The following is a 16,243-nucleotide window of genomic DNA, read 5'->3' as shown; positions in this document are numbered from 1 at the left end:
TGGGATCTAGGTCTGATGCAATAATTACAGGCAAAGTTTCTTTGGGTCCTAGATATGCATACTTGAGATGTTCTGGGAGGGGTTTCAGTTCTAAAATGGGTGCTTCCTCCATCGATGGTTTAGGTGATGGTTTCACCATCTCAATGATTGGTTCAGTAGGAAGTGTCGATTCTTGATTAATCTGAATTTCTTTAAGTATTTCATTGACATCCTCAGACTCATGGATTAATCAGGGGTTAGACTCTAGGTCGACTTCATCATCACTAATGTCAATGGATTCATAAATACCATCTTGGACTACATTGACATCAGCATGAGAAGAAGATTCCTGTTCTAAGTTAAAAACATTAAGCTCAATGGTCATATTCCCAAAGGATAACTTCATTAGACCATTTCGACAATTGATTTCAGCATTGGCCGTAGCTAAGAATGGTCTTCCTAAAATGACAGGTATATGTCCTTTAGGATTCGCAACTGGCTCAGTCTCTAAAATAATAAAATCTACAGAAAAAATAAAATTTTCAACCTTTATCAGAACATCCTCGACCATTCCCTTAGGGATCCTGAGAGATCTATCGGCTAACTGTAATGTGATCCCAGTAGGTTGAAGTTTTTCTAATCCTAGTTGTTCATACACCGAATATGGAAGGATATTCACACTAGCTCCTAGATCTAGCAAGGCCTTTTTTATATTGGTTTCTCCAATAACACAAGAAATTGTTGGAGCTCCAGGGTCCTTATATTTAATTGGCACATGGCTAGATAGGTATGAACTAACACTTGCAGCCAAAAATGCTTTCTTTGGTACATTAGTGGTCCTTTTCCTAGTGCAGAGATCTTTTAAAAATTTGGCATAAGTTGGAACCTGATGGATTATATCTAAAAGAGGAATATTAACTTGGACTTGTTTAAATACCTCTAAAATTTTGTCTAAATGTTCAGATTTATTGGATTTCAGTCTGTTTGGAAAAGGAGCTCTAGGACTTTTAAGTACTGGACTAGGTGAATTTTCAGTTTCTGGTGCTTGAGGTTGAAAGGTAGTAGTTTTAGAAGGTGACTCGGCAGATGAGTCATCTATATCATCAAGTGTAACTACCTTATTGTCTATTTGTTTTCCTGATCTTAAGGTATGAATGGCATTTATACCATTAACTTGGTTTCCTTGTTGGGGTCGTGGACCATTTTGGTTCCTAGGATTTGGCTCATGTTGGCTAGGTAACCTACCATGTTCTCGTTCACTAATGGTCGAAGCCAGCTGACTTACTTGCATTTCTAGACGGGCTATAGCTTGGGTGTTATTATTTATGAGTTGACCCGTAGTTTGCATAAAGCTGGTATGTGTTTTCATCATGGCTTCTAGGCTTTTCTCTAAAGAGGTAATTTTCTTGTCATTATCATGGAAGCCTGGCGGGTTGTTCATTACTGGGTTGGGCCTTAGATTTTGCTGATTGAAATTTGGATTACCTACATTAGGATTCTGGGACCATGAGAAATTCGGGTGATTCCTCCAACCTGGGTTATATGTGGGTGCATAAGGATTGTTCAATGGTCCTTGATAGGTGGCATTCACCTGTGCACACTCATTCGAGTAGGAACATTCTTCTAAGACATGGTCTGGTGCATTGCACCCTTTACACATGGGTGCAGATATTTGATTTACATTAGCTGGTCTCTGTAATTCTAAGGCTTCCAATCTACGTGTTAAGGTTGCAATCTTGGCCTCTGATGCTAGGGTTGGTTGAATTTGATGCATTCCTCCTCTTGAAGGTGTAGCTTTATCAGGTTCCCTAGTTGTTTCCCACTGTAAATTTTTCTCGGCTAGGTCTTCTAAGAATTGCCAAGCTTCAGTAGTTTCTTTGTCCATAAATTGGCCTTGGCACATGGACTCTAGCATGGTTCTTGAGTTTGAATCTAACCCCTCATAGATGATCTGGCATAGTCTCCAAGTTTCTATTCCATGGTGTGGGCATTGGGTCAAAAGATTCTTGAAACGATCAAAGTACTTCCAAAATGATTCACCAGCTAGTTGGTAAAATTGATTTATTTCATTCCTAATCCTAGCTGTTTTATGATGGGGGAAATACTTTTTTAAAAATGTTCTCACAAAGCCCTCCCAGGTAGTGACAGAATAGTTTGGCAGACTATAAAGCCACTTCTTAGCATTGTCCTTAAGGGCAAAGTTGATTAATCTAAGTTTGACCTCATCCTCTGTTAATTGCAGTTTCATGGTTGCACATACCTCCTCAAATTCTCTAATAAATATATAAGCATCCTCTAATCCTGTGAATTTTGGAAGCATATTTATGATTTGAGGTTTGATTTCAAAATTGTTAGCTGTGGGTTGTGGCAACCTGATACAAGATGGTTGGATGGAGCCAACTGGATAACACAAATCCTTAAGGGTCATGGGTTGGATTGGTTCAGCCATTGGAACAACAGGAATTGACTCAATTCTAACTAGACGACCCGGCACTCTTCTCCACACACGAGGTGTACGGTTCTCGATGTTTATACAATTTTTTTTTTTTTTTTAATAAAATTTTTATGTATAAGGAAAAGAAAGAAAAGTTCTAAAGAGAAGATCCTAAGGAGTCCTAAATCTAAAGAAAAGTAACCATATTAATTTAAATTTAAATTTTTTTTTTTTTCAAACAAGTGAATCAATAAATTAAACTCAATCTATCCTAGGGTTAACCTAAATCTAGACAGCTCCTAACTGTTCCAAGATGACCCTTCAAACCTTCCAAGTGGAGATTGATCAACTAGTTAGCCAGGTAAGTATAAGAGGTGGGAGGTTCACTCATCGTTGCCTTTCTAGACACCAAACGAGTTGGCCAGGCCAGCAACTGAACCAATTTAACAAACCACCCTCAGGGACTTGCCTAGACACCAACTAATCAAACAACTCAAACTTGGTAGAACTCTTAGGGTTCCTTGTCCTATTGAGCTCGAATTCCTTAAGGTTGACGTCTAATTGATTTTAAGATTAAAAGTCTAGGTAATGCAATATGATGGAGATGGTTTTTGGGCTAAGAAAGGGTAATGAAATCCCCACCTTATCTTGTTAATGGGTTGATGCCCTTAGATTAATTATGAAAATGCAAATACAAATAAACAAGATGACCAAGAATGTAAAAGATTTTAATTTAGAATTTTTTTTTTATTTTGATATTTTACTTCACGATTATGAAATGTCTTTTGTTTTGTTTTATATTTTTTTTTTTTGTGATTAAGTAAATTCAAATGATTAGGTCTAAAAGCAAAAATAATTAACTAAAAATAATAAAAGAGAAATTAGAAGCGTACCTGAGTTTTCCAGCAATCACCAACTAAATATAGAAACCTAAAGAAAAAAGAAAGAGAGTTATAACGCACGAAGAACAAATATTTGAAAACAATTTAAAATGCCAAATCCCCGGCAACGGCGCCAAAAACTTGATGTGCAAATCTTAAAATTTGTAAATAAAACCGCAAGCGCACGGTGTGCAGAGTAGCACGACCAGCAAGTACGGGTCGATCCCACAGAGACTTGGTTTTAAAAATGATTTTCAAATCTATGCTCAAGCGAGCTTTAACAAAAATCGAAAGTCGAAAGTTGTTTGCTAAAGACAATAAGACTAAGGATCTAGGGTTTTTGAATCCACTAGATCTAGATTAGGGAATTCTACTTAGAATTTTTCTTATTGATCCTAACGACTACTCCTCTTGTCTTTCCCAAGCATAGATTATGAAGGGACTAAGGCCCAACGATAACCCATCAAGATTCTTTATAGGGGAGTAATAACTAGGATCCCTTAGGGTTTTCTCCTCCTATGCACTGAATCAAGCATGAACTATGAAGGGACTCTGACCCAACTGTAGTTCATCAAAAATTTTTGGCAAAAGAGGAAGAAAAAGAAACCCTAAGAAAAAGAAAGAACCCTATGTAAAATCCCTACTCATGATCTAGCTTCATCGCAAACCCTAGAAGGGATGCTTAGCTAGACATGATCTAAATCTACTTGCAAAATTTAAATACAGAAAAATAAACTACCCTAATTTCATAAATTAAACTATCCTAATTGCATAAATTTAAACTGCATAATTTAAACTAACCTAATTGCATAAAATTAAATTGCATAAATTAAACTATCCTAATTGCAAGAAAAATAAATTGCATAATGTAAAGAGATGAAATTGCATAAAAAAAAATTATTACAAAAACCTCAAAGCTCGAGGCTTGAAAAGAGAGCTAAAAACCCCACTATCTAGGGTTACAAGCTTAATCGGAAGGAAGAATACATAAAACAAGGGCCTTTGGGGGCTTTTTATAGGCATTTGGGGGTTATAAGGTTTTCAAAACTTTCGATGTGGGACTAAGAGGTTTTAGAGAGTTGTTAGGGGGGTTTATGGTGCGCCGATGGGTCCATGGTCCACGCGCCTGTTGCTGTGGACCAGGCGGCTAATCAGATCACCAAATCAGTTGATTTTTGATCAATTTTGATCTGATTTGACTCGGGTTTGACCCAATTGAGTCTTCTTTCTTCATTCTTCAATTCCTGGGTCAATTTAACTCCGTTTTGCATAAAATTTGCGTCGTTGGAATCCTCTTTCCTTGTTCTTTCTATTGATGATCTCTTCTTCTGCAAATTATAATAACAAGTATCAATTTCTTAATAAAGTTAGATAATTTAGATATTAATTGATACTTTTTATGTCAATTTGTGACATAAATCAGTGCCTCACTGGGAGGATCGCAGCTCTTAATCGCTTTGTCGCGAGGTCGGCTGAGCGATGTTTGCCCTTCTTCCAAACCCTCAAACAACCGAAGAACTTCTGTTGGACCCCTGAATGCCAACAGGCATTCGAGGAATTAAAGAGCTACCTTAGCTCACCTCCACTACTGGCAAAGCCCGAACCTGGGGAGGAGTTATTTTTGTACCTGGCAGTCTCTCCCACATCCCTTGCGGCAGTCCTCGTCAAGGAAGAAATAAAAATACAGCGGCCGGTCTACTACATTAGCCGCGTGCTAAGGGACGCCGAGACCAGGTATACTAAATTAGAGAAACTGACCTACGCTTTGTTGATTGCAGCTCGGAGACTCCGACCTTACTTTCAAGGGCACACGGTGACGTTGCTCACCGACCAACCGATCCAAGCGGTTTTGCACCGAGCTGATATTTCTGGGAGAATGGCGAAATGGGCAATCGAGCTCACAGAATTCGACATCAACTACCAGCCTAGGCCGGCAATAAAGGCCCAGGTATTGACGGATTTCATAGTAGAATGCACCGTCCCTGAGGAGGCCGAACCTGAGCGAAGCAAAATTGACGACCTGAAAACTCAACCGGACTCCTCCGACGAAGAAGTCAGTTCCTTCGATGGCTTTTGGACCCTCCACGTGGACGGATCTTCCAACATGGCGGGCGCTGGTGCAGGCCTGATCTTGACCAGCCCGGAGGGAGTCGTCGCGGAGTATGCTCTGCGTTTCGGATTTCCCGCAACAAACAATGGAGCAGAATATGAAGCTCTAATCGCAGGATTGAGGGTCGCTAAGGAGCTTGGAATAAACCAACTCCGGGTGCACAGCGATTCCCAACTTATAGTGGGACAAGTCAGCGGGAGCTTTGAAGCGCGGGAGGACAGTATGGCCAAGTATTTTGAGAAGGTGAAGGAATTCACCCCCGCCTTCAACAATTTCGACGTCAAGCAAATTCCAAGATCGGAGAATGCCAGAGCCGATTTTCTCTCCAAGCTAGCAACATCGGCTCCGGCCGAATTACCCAAAGGCGTCCTCTTTGAAGTTTTAAAGCACCCAAGTACGGAAGAACCGCAGCTCGTAATGGATATTGACCACGAGCCCAGCTGGGTCGACCCGCTGATAACCTATCTTAGAGATGGGATTCTCCCCCAAGACGCGAAAGAGGCCCGAAAACTCCGAAATCAGGCATCCCGGTGCATCCTCTATGAGGGCAAATTGTACAAGAGATCGTACTCCTTGCCTCTCTTGAGATGTCTCCGACCCTCAGAAGCCGACTACGCTTTATGGGAAGTGCACGAGGGAGTTTGCGGAAGCCATTTGGGTGCCAGATCTCTATCCCACAAACTACTCCGCCAAGGGTACTACTGGCCCACAATGCATCATGATTCAATCGAATATGTCAAAAAATGCGATCGATGCCAAAGATGCGCCAACGTCTAGAGACAACCTGCTACCGAGCTCACACCCCTGAGTGCCCCATGGCCTTTTGCGCAATGGGGCATGGATATTCTTGGCCCCTTCCCCATGGCGTCTGGTCAAAGGAAATTCCTCCTTGTGGCAATCGACTACTTCACCAAATGGGTCAAGGCCGAACCACTAGCCAAAATCACAGAAGCGAACGTGCAGGATTTTGTCTGGAAATCAATAGTGTGCAGGTTCGGTTTACCTCGAACACTGATCACTGATAATGGACGGCAATTCGCGGAAGCCAGATTTGCTGAATTCTGTGAAGACCTAAACATCTCCCACAAGTTCACATCAGTGGCCCATCCCCAGGCAAACGGTGAAGCCGAGGTAACGAACAGAACCCTTTTGCAAGGAATCAAGACAAGGCTTGAAAAAGCGAAAGGAACTTGGGCGGACGAGCTTTACCATGTGCTGTGGGCGTACCGAACTACCCGGAGGTTGCCTACGGGAGAGACTCCCTTTGCTCTAGCCTTTGGTACAGAAGCCGTCATCCCGATCGAACTTAGACTCCCATCGGCACGAGTCATGGCGTTCGACGAACCCCAGAATGCACAAGATCTCAGGGCTAACCTCGACCTACTGGAAGAAAGGCGGGAGATCGCTCAGGTCCGAGTGGCGGCCTACAGACAGAAGGTTGCCCGATATTATAACGCCCGAGTCAAGAATAGGACATTTAGAGCGGGGGATCTCGTACTCCGACGAGCTGCTGTTTCACAGCCGCAGGCCCAGGGGAAGCTAGCCCCAAATTGGGAAGGACCTTATGAGATCAAAGAAGTAGTCCGGCCTGGGACTTATTATCTTAAGGAGCTCGGAGGGGCCGACCTCCCGCGACCATGGAACTCAGAAAACTTACGGATATACTACCAGTGATTTCATCCTAATCGAAAAATGTGTGCCCACTTGTCTAGGGACAATTCAAGCAGACGGTATCAAAAACGAGAACGCAATCTTACAAAAGTCGAAGGCCCGGTTCCTTTAGACCGGATGGGGGGAGAGGCCTCACAACGCCCATATGTGCCCCCACAGCCCTGTTAGGGACAGGAGGAGAACCTCGCCCTAACTTGAGCAAAGTCGAAGGCCCGGTTCCTTTAGACCGGATGGGGGGAGAGGCCTCACAACGCCCATATGTGCCCCCACAGCCCTGTTAGGGACAGGAGGAGAACCTCGCCCTAACTTGAGCAAAGTCGAAGGTCCGGTTCCTTTAGACCGGATGGGGGGAGAGGCCTCACAACGCCCATATGTGCCCCCACAGCCCTGTTAGGGACAGGAGGAGAACCTCGCCCTAACTTGAGCAAAATCGAAGGCCCGGTTCCTTTAGACCGGATGGGGGGAGAGGCCTCACAACGCCCATATGTGCCCCCACAGCCCTGTTAGGGACAGGAGGAGAACCTCGCCCTAACTTGAGCAAAGTCGAAGGCCCGGTTCCTTTAGACCGGATGGGGGGAGAGGCCTCACAACGCCCATATGTGCCCCCACAGCCCTGTTAGGGACAGGAGGAGAACCTCGCCCTAACTTGAGCAAAGTCGAAGGCCCGGTTCCTTTAGACCGGATGGGGGGAAAGGCCTCACAACGCCCATATGTGCCCCCACAGCCCTGTTAGGGACAGGAGGAGAACCTCGCCCTAACTTGAGCAAAGTCGAAGGCCCGGTTCCTTTAGACCGGATGGGGGGAGAGGCCTCACAACGCCCATATGTGCCCCCACAGCCCTGTTAGGGATAGGAGGAGAACCTCGCCCTAACTCGAGCAAAGTCGAAGGCCCGGTTCCTTTAGACCGGATGGGGGGAGAGGCCTCGCAGCGCCCATACGTGCCCCCGCAGCCCTGTCAGGAACAGGAGGAGAACCTCGTCCTGACATGAGCGGAGAGTAAGACCCGGACTCCTACGGGAGCCGGGTTCCGCCACCAAAAGGTTTCGCCCGGACTCCTACGGGAGTCGGGTTCCGCCACCAAAAGGTTTCGCCCGGACTCCTACGGGAGCCGGGTTCCGCCACCAAAAGGTTTCGCCTGGACTCCTACGGGAGCCGGGTTCCGCCACCAAAAGGTTTCGCTCGGACTCCTACGGGAGCCGGGCTCCGCCACGAAAAGGCTTCGCCCGGACTCCTACGGGAGCCGGGCTCCACCTTCGACATTAGAGCGGCTCCGCCCGGGCTTCTACGGAAGCTAGACTTTACTTATGACTTTGATTACAGAAAAACTCTGCCCTACTTATTATGAAAACTATGCTGCTTCAACTTCCAGGAGCTTCTTCGAACCTAGCCCCAACTCCAGCGGAGAAAGATCCCTGCAAACCCGACAAGTGGACATCTCCCAACAGCAGGAAAAACCGAAAAGAAGCCCGGCGAAAGACGACCCCACATAAACTGAAAAGGTCGCCGACGGTCTTGGAACGGCATGACACAGGCAAAGAGAAGGAAAGAAGTTCGGCAGACAATTATTTGACACGAGAGGTAAACAAGGTACTGAAATCACTATTTTATTTGATAGAAGCACACGTTACAGGACCCGGCGGGTCAGGAAAGAGAGAAAAAGAAAATACATGTCTCGCAAAGCATGGTTCAGGCAGGATGAACCGGAGGCCGATCCAAGCTGTAAATTCCTCTTCCCATCTCTGTTCTTCTCAGTCGCATTCTCCAGTGCGTGTAACATCTCTCGCCCCATCTCTCTTCATTCTGTCCCCAAAGTTCCGACCTTAGCGAGAAAGGGGTGGGATTGATCTCCGAAGGCGGCGGGGGTAACAACGGCAGTAACGAAGACCTGTTTCAAGAAGAGACGTAGCCATGACGGCCGCCACCTGAGACGCTCCGGCAAGGTCGGCATGCGCTACTTCCACCGTCTCCGCAACAAGTTCTACCGCCCCGCCGTCAACCGTCTCTGGTCCCTTGGCCCCGACGGCGTTAAGGATCCCGTCATGACTTGTGACGTCTATTCTGCCCTCTTGACCGGTATTGCACCGCCTTACTGCTCCGAAATTTGCGGGCAGAATAGCTTCTACAACAGCCCCCGATATTAAACCCCTGTTGTTGAAGGAATTCTTCCTTGGGCCCCCTCTGAGATGACAGAGATTCTCACCGACCGTCGTCCTCCTCCTCACCTTCCTCCAAGCCCTAACAATCCCCTCAAGAACAGCCTCCAGAGTTGAGGACATGGTGTGGAAACCCTACGAGAAGGATTGATGGGCAAAAGGCGGCGAGAATTGGCACGAGGGGAACAAGACTCTCAGGGGAAAAGAAGAACGCCGGGATGAGACCGTGAATGGATCGAAGGGTTTAAATAGCGGGCGGATCCTGGCGCAGTTATGACGGCGAGAATTCCTGGGCCAGATGGTGTGTGCCGCGTGTCGCGCTTATCCGCTTCGTTGCTATCGAGGGTTGACCGCTCACAGATTCCCACAGGGCGACGCCTGGGATCGCGTTTCAACGGGAGTTTCGAAAAGACTTTTCAAGTCGCCTTTGCCAAAAAATGGATTCTGACACGCGCACATTAAGTGGGGGCAGCCGCGCACAGGGATCGAGGAGGCAATTTCGGCTGCGCATCTCTCTCTGTGTACTTCCTTCGCTTGAAATTCAAACTTGGAAGTAGGGGGACTGGTGTTGGGTATAAAATACCCGCGGCCGAAATTCCCACCAGAACGGCTCCGCCCGGACTCCTACGGGAGCCGGGCTCCATCTTCGACATCAGCACAGTTCCGCCCGGACTCCTATGGGAGCCGGGCTCCACCGCCATCAGCAAGTGCAGCTCCGCCCGGACTCCTACGGGAGCCGGGCTCCACCTTCGACACCAGAACGGCTCCGCCCGGACTCCTACGGGAGCCGGGCTCCATCTTCGACATCAGCACAGTTCCGCCCGGACTCCTACGGGAGCCGGGCTCCACCGCCATCAGTAAGTGCAGTTCCGCCCGGACTCCTACGGGAGCCGGGCTCCACCGCCATCAGCAAGTGCAGCTTCGCCCGGACTCCTACGGGAGCCGGGCTCCACCGCCATCAGCAAGTGCAGCTCCGCCCGGACTCCTACGGGAGCCGGGCTCCACCTCCGACATCAGAACGGCTCCGCCCGGACTCCTACGGGAGCCGGGCTCCATCTTCGACATCAGCACTGTTCCGCCCGGACTCCTACGGGAGCCGGGCTCCACCGCCATCAGCAAGTGCAGTTCCGCCCGGACTCCTACGGGAGCCGGGCTCCACCGCCATCAGCAAGTGCAGTTCCGCCCGGACTCCTACGGGAGCCGGGCTCCACCGCCATCAGCAAGTGCAGTTCCGCCCGGACTCCTACGGGAGCCGGGCTCCACCGCCATCAGCAAGTGCAGCTCCGCCCGAACTCCTACGAGAGTCGGGCTCCACCTCCGACATCAGAACGGCTCCGCCCGAACTCCTACGAGAGCCGGGCTCCACCTCCGACATCAGAACGGCTCCGCCCGAACTCCTACGGGAGCCGGGCTCCACCTTCGACACCAGAACGGCTCCGCCCGGACTCCTACGGGAGCCGGGCTCCACCTCCGACATCAGAGCGGCTCCGCCCGGACTCCTACGGGAGCCGGGCTCCACCTTCGACATCAGAGCGGTTCCACCCGGGCTCCTACGGAGGCCGGACTTCAACCGCGGCCGAACCTCAATCGACAGATCCGCACCCCCTCGGCAGATCGCGACAACAATCATGATCCTATTCCAGGTCCTACAGCGGATTCTACGCGGCTCCAGCAACGGACCCATTACTCCCTGACAGGCTGTAGCAAACGGCCACGATTCTGTCCCACTCCCTGCGGCAGGTGCTGCACGATCCCACTACTCACTGACAGCTAGCGGCAACGGACGCCGCCCCACTATCCGCAACAGGCCATACGTGGCAGACTATGACAACAGCCACGAGTCTACCCCACCACTCTCCTCAATTAATTTCTCTAACCGTGGGCGGCCCACTACCAGACGGTTACACACGTCGCCATCAGTCCACTGCCTCCCGCGCCTATAAAAAGGGGAGACTCAGATACGTTATTTTTTAAGCTCATTTCTCTTATCTCATAACTCTGCTAAATTCTCCGTTCGAGCACTCCATTCTTGTTGAGGCAGAGAACTGACTTGAGCGTCGGAGGGTCTTGCCGGAGCAACCCCACCTCCGGTTTAGACTTCCCTTGCAGGTCCCGACGGCGACCGCGGCCTCCTCAACTCCAGCTTCTCCGACGCAGGCGGATTTTTGCACCAACACAAGGTAAAATAGCCACACCAGCTCGAACATCAACTAACCTTCGGGTCGATCCTTAACCGACCTCCGATTTGGGATACTATCAACCTCCGGATTGATATCCCATTGTCAGTGAGGATGAGGTCCACAGTCGACTTCAACCTCTGAGTTGGGATCCCACCGACCACCAAGGGTAGCTTCTTGTGATTCGCAATAATATAGATCTAATCGGAATGACACTTGAGCCATGTGCCGACCCTGAAAGGAAGCGTGGTGATTTTGTGCATGTATTTTTAAAATTTTACAGCAGAACATACATAGATTAAATAATTTAATCTATAATACATACATAGGTCAAATCTAAAACTACCATACAGGATCTATGATATGGACTAATATGCATATATATAAATCTGAAATCTAAAATTCAGTAAATATAAATCTCATCTATATTATATTTAGATCATATCTAAATATGAATTGAGTTCAAAACTTAATACCTGAGCACGGATAGCAGATCACTGCATCCAAAATCTGTAGTAGTTGGTTCTTCATAATGTTCAATAACCACACACGCATCCGATCTCTACGGATATCTACACGAAGCCCTTGTACTGATCGATTTTTTTGAAAGTGCTAGCTCACAAAGACACCATGCTATTGACTGATCTAAGAGGAATATGAAGAAGAAAAAGAACAAGAAGACCCTCTCCTTTTCTTCCTGGATCCAATCTTAAAAAATTCTATGATTTTTCACTAGGACTACTCTGGTCAGAGTTTTGCTAAATTGAAATACAGTGATGCATCATCTCTAATTTTACTTAGAGTGGTCAATCCCATCTTGACTTGCACTCAGATTTCACAAGTACTTGACTGTGCCTAGAAACTTTTCATCATCGAATTAAAAATTTGAATAGTCTGACACCAAGGTATAGTGAGTTGCTTACAAGTCTTTGAGGCAGTCTCAGATCAGAGGAACGCTTATACCTATATCTCATCAGAGTAATCCTTGACAGCAGAGTGCTCTAGAGTTGGTCATGCTCAGTAAAACGCACTCCTATATTTCATCCGTATGCCATATCCATGTCACCACATATCTTGGTTAAGAGGACAACCAACTAATATGGCACACAATGATCTACACTTGATACAATTATTATCCTAGTAATAATTGTATTGTTTGGTCACGAGCAGAATTTAAGAACTACATGATAAATCCTCTTTTATTATTTTGAAAGTAGCTCTAAGGACTTTATCATAATATATGAGTTCTATTTAGGAAGATGTATTCCTTATGATGAATCTATCAGATAATATTTATCATTTTATAATTCATATACATATATGGAGCATAATCATCTATCACCTAGATGATTTACTTTAGAATATATTTTTTAACAACTCTCACTTGGACTAAAGTCAATCAAATCGGTATCAAATATCCATCTTTCATTTGTGATCATCGAACCCCTTAGATTTGATTGCTCTAGTCAATGGGTCGGTCAAGTTCTCCTTTCAGTCAATCTTTCTACGATCGACTTTACCTCAATCTTTTCAAATAAAGTGATTGCAATGCAGAAAGTGTTTGGTTCTAAGATGAAACATCGATTCTTTAGCTTGAGCTATTGCTCCAGTGCTGCTATCAATAAAAAAGAACTGGACCATCAATGGAGGATGTCACTCTAAGCTTGCTAATGAACTTCCATAATCAAACAAGTTCTTTACCAGCATCAAATGCCTTAAAGAACTCTGTATCGTAAACAAAATTGGCTATTAAATATTATGTGGAATCTTTTTGGTGTGTCGCTCCTCCTTTTAGGGTAAAAATATAACCAGACATATTATTGTCATTTCGATCCGACTAGAAATTAGAATCAATATTTCATAAATTTTAAGTCAGATTCTCCATAAACGAGCTATTGATCCTTAGTATTTCATAAATACTTAAGGATAGTTCTCATAACCTTCCAAACTTTTATGGAGAACAGAGATGACAACCAAGCTTTTATTCCCTGTAATGTAGGGATGTCATTTTCGATTAAGAGAATTTCATCCCAAACAATACAAAGAATATTATTACAGAACTATTAGCCCATTTGTACATATAAGATTCTACTTCGTTCTCAATGAAGCCATACATTCAAAACGTAAGTTTCAATTCTGAGAAGTTTGATTTAATCTGAATGGACTTGAGGGTTGCCATAAGAAACACATCTCATCATAGTCAACACTATAACTTAGATGAAATTTCTTAGCAACCCAATGGAATTTATAGGTCTCCATAATTTCGTCTATGCGTCTTATCCATTTGAAAATCTACTTACACCTATGGGTCTTATCCTTTCAGGTGAATCAACAAATATCTATACATCATCGATCTTTTATGGACTTGATTACGGATTTAATGGCTCCAAGTCACTTCTTAAAGTTAGATCCATGTATGGCATCCGTATGGGGGATCAAATCTCCATCCTGAACCTAAAAACCAAAGTATTCATTCAGCTGATACAGTACTCTACTGTATCTACTCAAGGATACCTTTATATCGGGCTCCGGATTTGATCTAATCAATTCTGATTCTATTGATTCATGTGTCAGTATCAGTTCCTCTACCTATCAAGCTTCACCAAGCTTGCTCTTAATGACATCAATTTCTTCACTAAGAAACTTCTTTTCCAAAAAGAATACCTTAAGATTCACGAATATTTTATATCTATTAGGAAGATAGAAGGAATATCTCTAATTTCTTTGGGATATCCTAAAATAATATTTATCAGATCAAAATTCAAACTAGTCGGTTTGTGAATGTTTCATATAAGTCCGATATCCCAAACCTTAAGATAAGAGAGCATCAAATTACTGAAGTCCATATCTCATGTAGAGTTTTGATGATCGATTTGCTCAGAAGATTCTTGAGTACATATCAAGTAGTCTCTAAAATATAATCTCAGACAGACTAGCAAACCCCACAGTAGATCGAACCATTTCTAACAAAGTTCGATTCCTCTTTTCAGACATCCTTTTAAACAGTGATGTCTCAGGATATGTCCATGAAGAGAGAATTCAATTCTCTTCAAGGCATGTCAAAAATTTGCTATAAAGATATTCACTTCATCAGTCTAATCGATGAGTTCTAATACTCTTTGCAGTTTATTTTTTATCTCATTACTGAATCATTTGAACATTTCAACTGATTCAAATTTGTGCTGCATAAGCAAGATACACCCATACTAAGATAGGTCATCTAAGATTTTAATGAAGTAGTAAAGTCCTCTTGTAGCGCTTATGTTCATGAGTACAAATACATCAATATGTACGAAACTCAAAATATTACTGGCTCATTCACCCTTTTCAATAAAAGGTGACTAAGTCAACTATGCTAAAGGTAGGCTTCAGTGATATTATCTAATCTAGGATGCTAGTTAGACGTGTACTTTATATTAACAGGTTATGATATTGAGTTTATGCCATTTTTAATTGATCCACTCATTATTGTTGTATCATTCACAATGATATCACAATAATCATTCTTATTTATACCATCAATAAGATTGGACAATAGTGACAATCACTTAAAATGATATCGTCAGGGTTGAAAATAAATTCGACAATTCCTAATGTTAAGATTGGAATAGACTTCCATCTCTTACATTCAGGAATCTCTTATCATTTTCAAACTTTCTACTATCCTAAAATTTTTACAACTAATTACAAACATAACTTGTACTATCGATATCCAATACCCAGATAGTAATATTACCAATAGAAAAATTTTAAAGAGTTATCATATAACTATCTTGACTAGCAATTATTTGCTGATATCTCCTTTAGGCCTATTTGGATTAGCCTTAGACTTCTTGATTAATTCAGCTCAAAAACTATATTCAACTTTTGATACTTGCTATCAAAGTTAGATCCTATAATATTATCACTGTCTAACAGTGAACAGAGCGATAATTTTCTAGCCATTTTGAAAAAGAGAATAATTGACCTATTTGTATATGAACTATTTTAAGTCTAAAGAATTGGGCTTTAATCTAAAAGTTTTCTCAATATTTTATACAAATTGGTAGCCTCTACCTTCAATTTGAGAAATTACTTTAATTTTTTAGTGGGTACTAAAATCCACATAGACTGCATATGGGCCCGAGGAAGGCTCGACCAATCCATATGCATCTATGGGTAGGTTCTCAATCAATTATTTCTTCAAATAATTTTTAGTAATTAGTTTCATCCCAGATTTCATTTCAGTAGGCGATGGTCCTTCACTGAAAGTCTCAATTAGGTCCAATCATTAACATAAACCTACTCAGTGATTCTAACTAATAAATGATCAGATCCGAGTATGGCTCGGTTAACCCAACCATTCATCAGATAGTACAACAGAGTCATTACATGATGAATGATAATTCCATCATTTAGAGAAATACCAGACGGATGATGCCTGCAATATCAATCTGAAGTAATAGATCCATTACCATTCACCTTAATGGGAGGCTATGATCTAGTTATCTCTATAACTAGCTTATTTTATGGACCTAATAATTTGAAGAATTTGATTAAATCTTTTAGAAGACATCAGTCGACCTGCAAGTCATAAATCTTTCCACTGACTTCATCAAGTCATGAAAAAGACTAGTGACCAGTTGGTCCAACGGTAAGTCATAAATTCTCCCATTGACTTCACCAAGTCATGAAAAAGATTAGTGACTAGCTGGTCTAACCGGTAAGTCACAAATCCTTTCACTGACTTCAATAGATCATGAGAAGGATTGAAGTCGATCCAGGGCATCTAAATCAATCATACTGATTAACCTTAACAACATGGGTCAACTCAAATTACTTAGTGATCTAATCGGCTC

General features: G+C 44.0%; 1 non-coding gene across 1 annotated transcript; it reads left to right on the top strand.

Moving 5' to 3' along the window:
- The first annotated feature begins 1,952 nt into the window (after positions 1–1,952).
- On the top strand, positions 1,953–2,059 carry LOC140851829 (small nucleolar RNA R71). The gene has a single exon (XR_012134586.1). It is a non-coding gene; the product is annotated as a small nucleolar RNA R71 (small nucleolar RNA).
- Positions 2,060–16,243: the final 14,184 nt, after the last annotated feature.

This window comes from Elaeis guineensis, chromosome 9, assembly GCF_000442705.2.
Source record: "Elaeis guineensis isolate ETL-2024a chromosome 9, EG11, whole genome shotgun sequence".
Taxonomy (NCBI): Eukaryota; Viridiplantae; Streptophyta; class Magnoliopsida; order Arecales; family Arecaceae; genus Elaeis; species Elaeis guineensis.
This window is presented reverse-complemented; position numbering and strand designations above follow the sequence as displayed.